This window comes from Talpa europaea (genome assembly GCF_964194135.1).
Source record: "Talpa europaea genome assembly, chromosome: 9".
NCBI lineage: Eukaryota > Metazoa > Chordata > Mammalia > Eulipotyphla > Talpidae > Talpa > Talpa europaea.
Genome location: NC_140076.1, coordinates 102,475,696 through 102,482,086, shown reverse-complemented (window position 1 = coordinate 102,482,086; position 6,391 = coordinate 102,475,696). Strand labels below are relative to the sequence as shown.

General features: G+C 38.7%; 1 pseudogene across 1 annotated transcript; it reads left to right on the top strand.

The window, feature by feature from the left end:
* The first annotated feature begins 4,186 nt into the window (after positions 1 to 4,186).
* LOC311176427 (heterogeneous nuclear ribonucleoprotein H3-like) lies at positions 4,187 to 5,097 on the top strand (annotated as a pseudogene). The gene has a single exon. The product of its transcript is annotated as a heterogeneous nuclear ribonucleoprotein H3-like (transcript).
* The last annotated feature ends 1,294 nt before the right edge of the window (positions 5,098 to 6,391 follow it).

Below are 6,391 nucleotides of genomic sequence, written 5' to 3'. Positions count from 1 at the left end.
AACTGCACAATCATCTAGAGTTTGAAAAAAAAATTTTTCTCTTACCTTTACACCAGTTCTTGCATACTCAACACTCATTTTCACATTTTCTAATAAATGATGATGCTTAAATTGTTTAAAACTCCCAATGGTGGCAGTAAATTCTACACATTAATGGGTCTCCCTATTTCTGTTAACATCACAGACTTTTTGCTTTGGTCATGATTTTGATGTGCAGAGAGGATATATTTGTTATTCTGATCTTCAATTCACATCTGATATAGACTTCCAGCATCTTTGTTAGTCTTTTTTTTTTTTTAATAGAGGCATGTTTTATTTATTTATTTGTTTGTTTGTTTGTTTGTTTATACATGCACTGGGTACAGTCAGAAGCGCGGGAGGGTGAGAGAATTCACCAGAGCCAGAGCGGGGAGCAGAGCAGGCAGAAGGACCGAAGTACACTGCTGAGGGGAGCAGCGGGCGGCAGGAGAGGTCTGCGCGCCATGTGGGACCCTCCTCCGGTGGCCGGGGAGCAGCTGGGGATCGAACCGGCACGGCAGAGGCCGCGGGCAGCTTCGCAACCCAGCGCTCAACCGCTGCGCCACCAGGGAAGCTCATTTTTGTTAGTCTTATTGCTTTCATTGAAACAGATTCTTTATTAGCTACTGTCATGTTGTTCTTGTTCTTCAAGATCATATTTATGGTGGGATGAGACATGGCTGACTGGTGAGCAATAACCATTACTGATTTTCTACTTCTGTAGTCCTTAATCATATTTAATGTGATTCTAGGTCAATCAATCAATGTGGCTTCTTACTGGCAACTTTATCAGTGGATTTTGTAAATTTAGTGTCATGACAAATGAAATAACATGAAATTAAATCCAGAATAAGGGAAAATGATGTTATCAAGAGGAACAGTAAATAGGAGATGTCTCAGGCTACTGTCAGCAGGCTACCACATCAACAGGCAATAGAAATCTTGGATTACCTTTGTCTACATGGCCCATTTGTTGACTGAAATGTTCTTATGTGGTGTATGACTATAATACTAGCTATTCCTTACGATGATTGTGATGCATTATATGTATAGTACTTATGAGATAGTCTATTCCCAATGAGACAAACTAAAAGTTAACCTGTTTGCTCTTTGTCTTGCTCTTTCCTCCTACAGGAAGTACTGATCCACCACTTTGCTCTTTCAAATCTCACTCTTACTCACTTCCTATCTAAGTTTTTATGTGCTCCAACTTTCATTCTGGATTCTAATTCCATTAGTAGGCTTGGCTTGGAAATTCCACCCAGTGTGTGACATTGCAGACACTCACTGATAATATTGTCTTTGTGTGTGGATGGCAGGAACCCCAAGAATGGGCAACATAGGGTTTTCCCTTTAACAGCTGGGGGGGGGTCCCTGGGGACCCCTTGGTTTCATCTGGTAAGATATGGGAATTTGATATTTTAGTTGATTGTGTATCTTTTTCATGAGATTATAATGAGCAATTAGTAACTATATCTCGTCAATGCCTGAAGCCTAAACATTAACAGTGCCTGGTGTAGAACATATGAACACTTTGCTGATTTGGAGTAAATGAATTACAAGTAATTTCAGGAAGTCTTGCCTTACTTTATTACATGACTCCATGCTGGCTCACTTTGGTGCTTTTAATTCTACTTTTCTCTCTTTAGCTTATAACTTTACTGCACTAAGAAGCCTTTGTTTCATTTTTAGATGTTCTTTAAGAACACAATGCATGTCACTGAAATCCTTAAATTCCTTGGGTCTGTAATACTAGCAAAATTTCTAGTGTTTAATGGATGCTCAATGATAATTTGAATAAACAAATGGGTGGATAGTTGAATATCTTTAGAAATCAACACTTGAAAACTAGAAAAACAACATATAATGACTGTTCACCTTTTAAGTCAGATTTATAAATTTGCTATGATATAAAATGTAATGTGTTTTTCATTTATGCTTTATTTGAACCATAAAAGGAGTAGACAAATGATCAAATATAACTTCTTTTTTATCTATCAACTGCTTCCTCTATCAACATCTTCATCACCTTCAAATCAAGTTTTATGTGTCTTCTTATTTCTATTTCACAACTAATGTATTTTACTGACTTTGGAGGGCTGGAGAGATCTAAATTTCCTTTGTCATAATAATGCATTCATTTGGTAGTAAAGACAATTCAAATCTAGTTTTACAATGCTCTTTACATTAATACCAACATAGATTTAAATATGTTGCATTTACTGTTCATAATGTAATGACAGCCCATCCACATAGATAATTATTTAGTGGTTTAAGTCATTTCTTCCCAAATCTAATATGATCATGTTATAACTCAATTTAAAACCAACTGTTATCATTATTCACTGTAGAAGAAAAAAATCAATACAAGCTTCTTAGCATGGCCTGCATGGTTTTTCACAATATCATCGTAAACCATTTCCAATCTAAGCTTCAAAAGCTCCTATGTAATAACTACCCACTCTTCTCACCATTCTTTTTATTTTTAAGATTTATTTATTTATGCATACAAGACCTGAGGTACAGGCCAGAGGTGTGAGGGTAAGAGGATTCACCATAGACAGAGTGGGGAACAGAATAGGCAGATGTACTAAAATACACTGCTGAGGGGAGCTGTGGGCAAGTGAGGAGAGGTCTGCTGTACCACGTGGGTAGCTCCCTGACCTGAGATCAAACTCACGCTGCAGTGGCTGCAGATTGCTTCATAGTGCTGCGTCTTAACCCCGTGTGCCACTGGGGAGGCCCACTTACTATTCTTTACAAACTCTTCAAAAAAAAGGATTATGCCACCTACCTTTCATATCTACTTCTATTTCTCTAATTCAGAAGTACATCTTGTTCTACCTCAATGACTGCAGAAGCTCCCAATTGGTCTATCAGCATGATTTTTAGTAGTTTATAATTTTTTTTTTAATTTTTAAAGATTTATTTATTTATTTATACAAGCACTGGGTACAGTCAGAAGCACAGGAGGGTGAGGAATTCACCAGAGCCAGAGCGGGGAGCAGAACAGGCAGACTGACGAAGTACACTTCTGAGGGGAGCAGTGGGTGGCAGGAGAGGTCTGCGCGCCATGTGGGACCCTCTCCAGCTGCCGGGGATTAAACCAGCGCTGCAAAAGCTGAGGGCAGTTTCGCAACCCAGCGCTCAAACGCTGCGCCACCGGGGAGGCCGGATTTTTAGTAGTTTAACAGAATATCCAGAGTAAACATTTCAAAACAAAATTCTGAAAATTACTTATAATGCATCAAAGAATTCCTATTGCTGGTAGAATAAAGTCTAGTAAGGTTCTAGACCTCATGTGACCTGCCCCACTTCCCCAGGCTCTCCCACGTCCACCTCTCTAGACATTAAATCTTTGCATAGCTACCCTGCCCTCATGACTTCTTTTTCATTTGCTTGAAAATGTCACACTCCCACATAAAATGACCATGTTTCCTGTACTCCAAATTCTCTTTAGGCCTACCCCCTTCACCTAGTGAATTTATTCATCTTTCAAATATCAGTTTAAAAATCATGCCTTTGGACTTCTGCTCTCTTCTTGACATGAAGAGAGCTAAGAAGATTGCCACTCTCATCCTTATAAAAAACAAAAATTCCAGACAAGTTGCACCTTCATGACTTTTCTTGAACCAAAGAACTGAGGCCTTGGTGTGACCAATTAATCCAAATAAAAAAACGAGATTAGTATCTTTAGGTAAAGATAATGAGCACTTCTTCACCTGGGATGATAAAATGAGTTTCTGATAAGAGGAATGCAGCTAGAGGTGGCCAGAGAAATTAGGCAAGAAAAAAAGTAAATCCAACCAAATCAGAGAGAAAGAAATAAAATTGTCTCTATTTGCAGATGACATGGCATGTATTTAGAAGACAATGACTCCATCTAAAAATTGTTAGAGCTAATAGTGATGTCAGAAAATTGAATATATAAAATCAATATGCAAATATTAGTTGCCTTTCTATGTACTAACAACAAACTATCCATAAACCAAATGTTTAAAAATCTCATTTAAAATTGCATTGGCCGGAGACAGTTGAGAGTACTGTTGCAGGGAGGGCCACACAAGGCGGGCTTCTGCTCCCTCCTTAGACTGGACCCCACGAGCATAGGAGTTGGCACTACTGTCACCCAGCAGGGTATCTGAAGTAAAAAGGGGCATTAAAATCAAACAGTATTGAGATGGATTGGGTTATGATACATAATGGTCCAAATGACGCTAGTGATGGGACAGTATGACTTCGTGGACTGCCATTTGGTTGCAGCAAAGAGGAAATAGTTCAGTTCTTTCAAGGTATATTGAGATCTTCAGAAGTAGCAGGAATGAAATCAAAGGATTTTATGATCCTCCAAGAAGATTGCTGGGACAGCGACTGGGACCATATGATAGACCAATAGGCGGAAGAGGGGGTTATTATGGAGCTGGGCGTGGAAGTTATGGAGGTTTTGATGACTATGGTGGCTATAATAATTATGGCTTTGGAAATGATGGCTTTGATGACAGAATGAGAGATGGCAGAGGTGTGGGAGGGCATGGCTATGGTGGAGCTGGTGATGCAAGTTCAGGATTTCATGGTGGTCATTTTGTACATATGAGAGGATTACCTTTTCGTGCAACTGAAAATGACATTGCTAATTTCTTCTCACCACTAAATCCAATACGAGTTCATATTGATATTGGAGGTGATGGCAGAGCAACAGGAGAAGCTGATGTAGAGTTTGTGACACATGAAGATGCGGTAGCTGCCATGTCTAAAGATAAGAATAACATGCAACATCGATACATTGACCTCTTTTTGAATTCCACTCCTGGAGGTGGCTCTGGAATGGGAGGTTCTGGAATGGGAGGCTACGGCGGAGATGGAATGGATAATCAAGGCGCTTATGGGTCAGTTGGAAGAATGAGAATGGGGAACAATTACAGTGGAGGATATGGCATTCCTGATGGCTTAGGTGGTTATGGTCGTGGTGTTGGTGGCAGTGGAGGTTACTATGGCCAAAGTGGCATCAGTGGAGGTGGATGGCGTGGGATGTATTAAAGCAAAACCATCAACATAAAAGTCCTGACAACAGCATCTGGTCTACTAGACTTTCTTACAGATATAATTTCTTTTGTATTTTAAGAACTTTATAATGACTGAAGGAAATGTGTTTTCAAAATATTATTTGGTAAAGCAAGAGATTGTGATGGGAAATCTGTTTTCTGTAGGTTTTATTTGTTGCATACTTTGACTTAAAATAAATATTTATATTCAAAATAAATAAATAAATAAAATTGCATCAAGGGCCTCCCCTGGTGGCGCAGGCGGTTGAGCACTGTGCTGTGAAGCTGTCCACAGCCTCTGCAGCGCTTGTTTGATCCTGGCTGGCCAGCGAGAGTCCCACATGGGGCAGCAGACCTCTCCTGCCCCTCCCTCTGCTCCCCTCAGCAGTGTATTTCGTCAATCTGCCTGTTCTGTTCCCCATTCTGTCTCTGGTGAATCCTTTCACCCTCCCATGCATCTGGCCTGTACCCCTGTTCTTGTGTAAATGAATAACTAAATCTTAAAAAAAATAATAAAATTGCATCAAAAGGGGTAACGTACTTAGAAATAAATTCAACCACCCTAATAAAACAGAAGATAAACATGTTAGATGATAGATGTGTTAATTACTGTAGGGGAGGAATACTTTCTCAAGGCAATGTTTATCAAATCACCGTAATACAGACTTTAAATATCTTGCAACTGGATATTCAATTATCTCTCAATAAAGCTGAAAGAAAAATAAAAAATAATTCTATTAGTCATATGCCAGTTATATGTCATAAAATGGATCCCTCTCAGTTTTAATAAATTGCTATAAAATCTCTGAACTGTTTAGCTCTATACTTCTTTTACTCTGTTCATATGATTGAACTATTAATTTGGTTATTTTTAAATATATACAGCCATTTTTACTTTGCATTGATAACACAAAAACAACGTAGGAAAACTTTAAAGTTGGTGTGGGCTTCATCAAATTCTAGTTCTCTCTACAATTCATTTGTAAGAAGATTCAATGGAATTTGTAATGTTCAAGTTCTTTAAAAAACAGGAAATAGTCACAACACAGAGCTATGTAAGCTCAAATGTGTCAAAAGGTAAAATTATCATTAGCATTCATATCCGTCCTTCACAACTCTTTAGCAAAGTCTGCTTATTTTAACAGATGCATTTGTAATGCAGCCCATGCCTTGACAGATACTAACAAAAGTAAATCAGCAAAATGATTCTCCCTCTTCTTCTACCCTCAGGCTCCGGGCAATCACAGAAACTATGAACATCTGTTTGGATTCTGATTGCCATGTTCACTGATTCAGTGCACCCAAATAAGCAACAATTAGTCTGTTTAGCA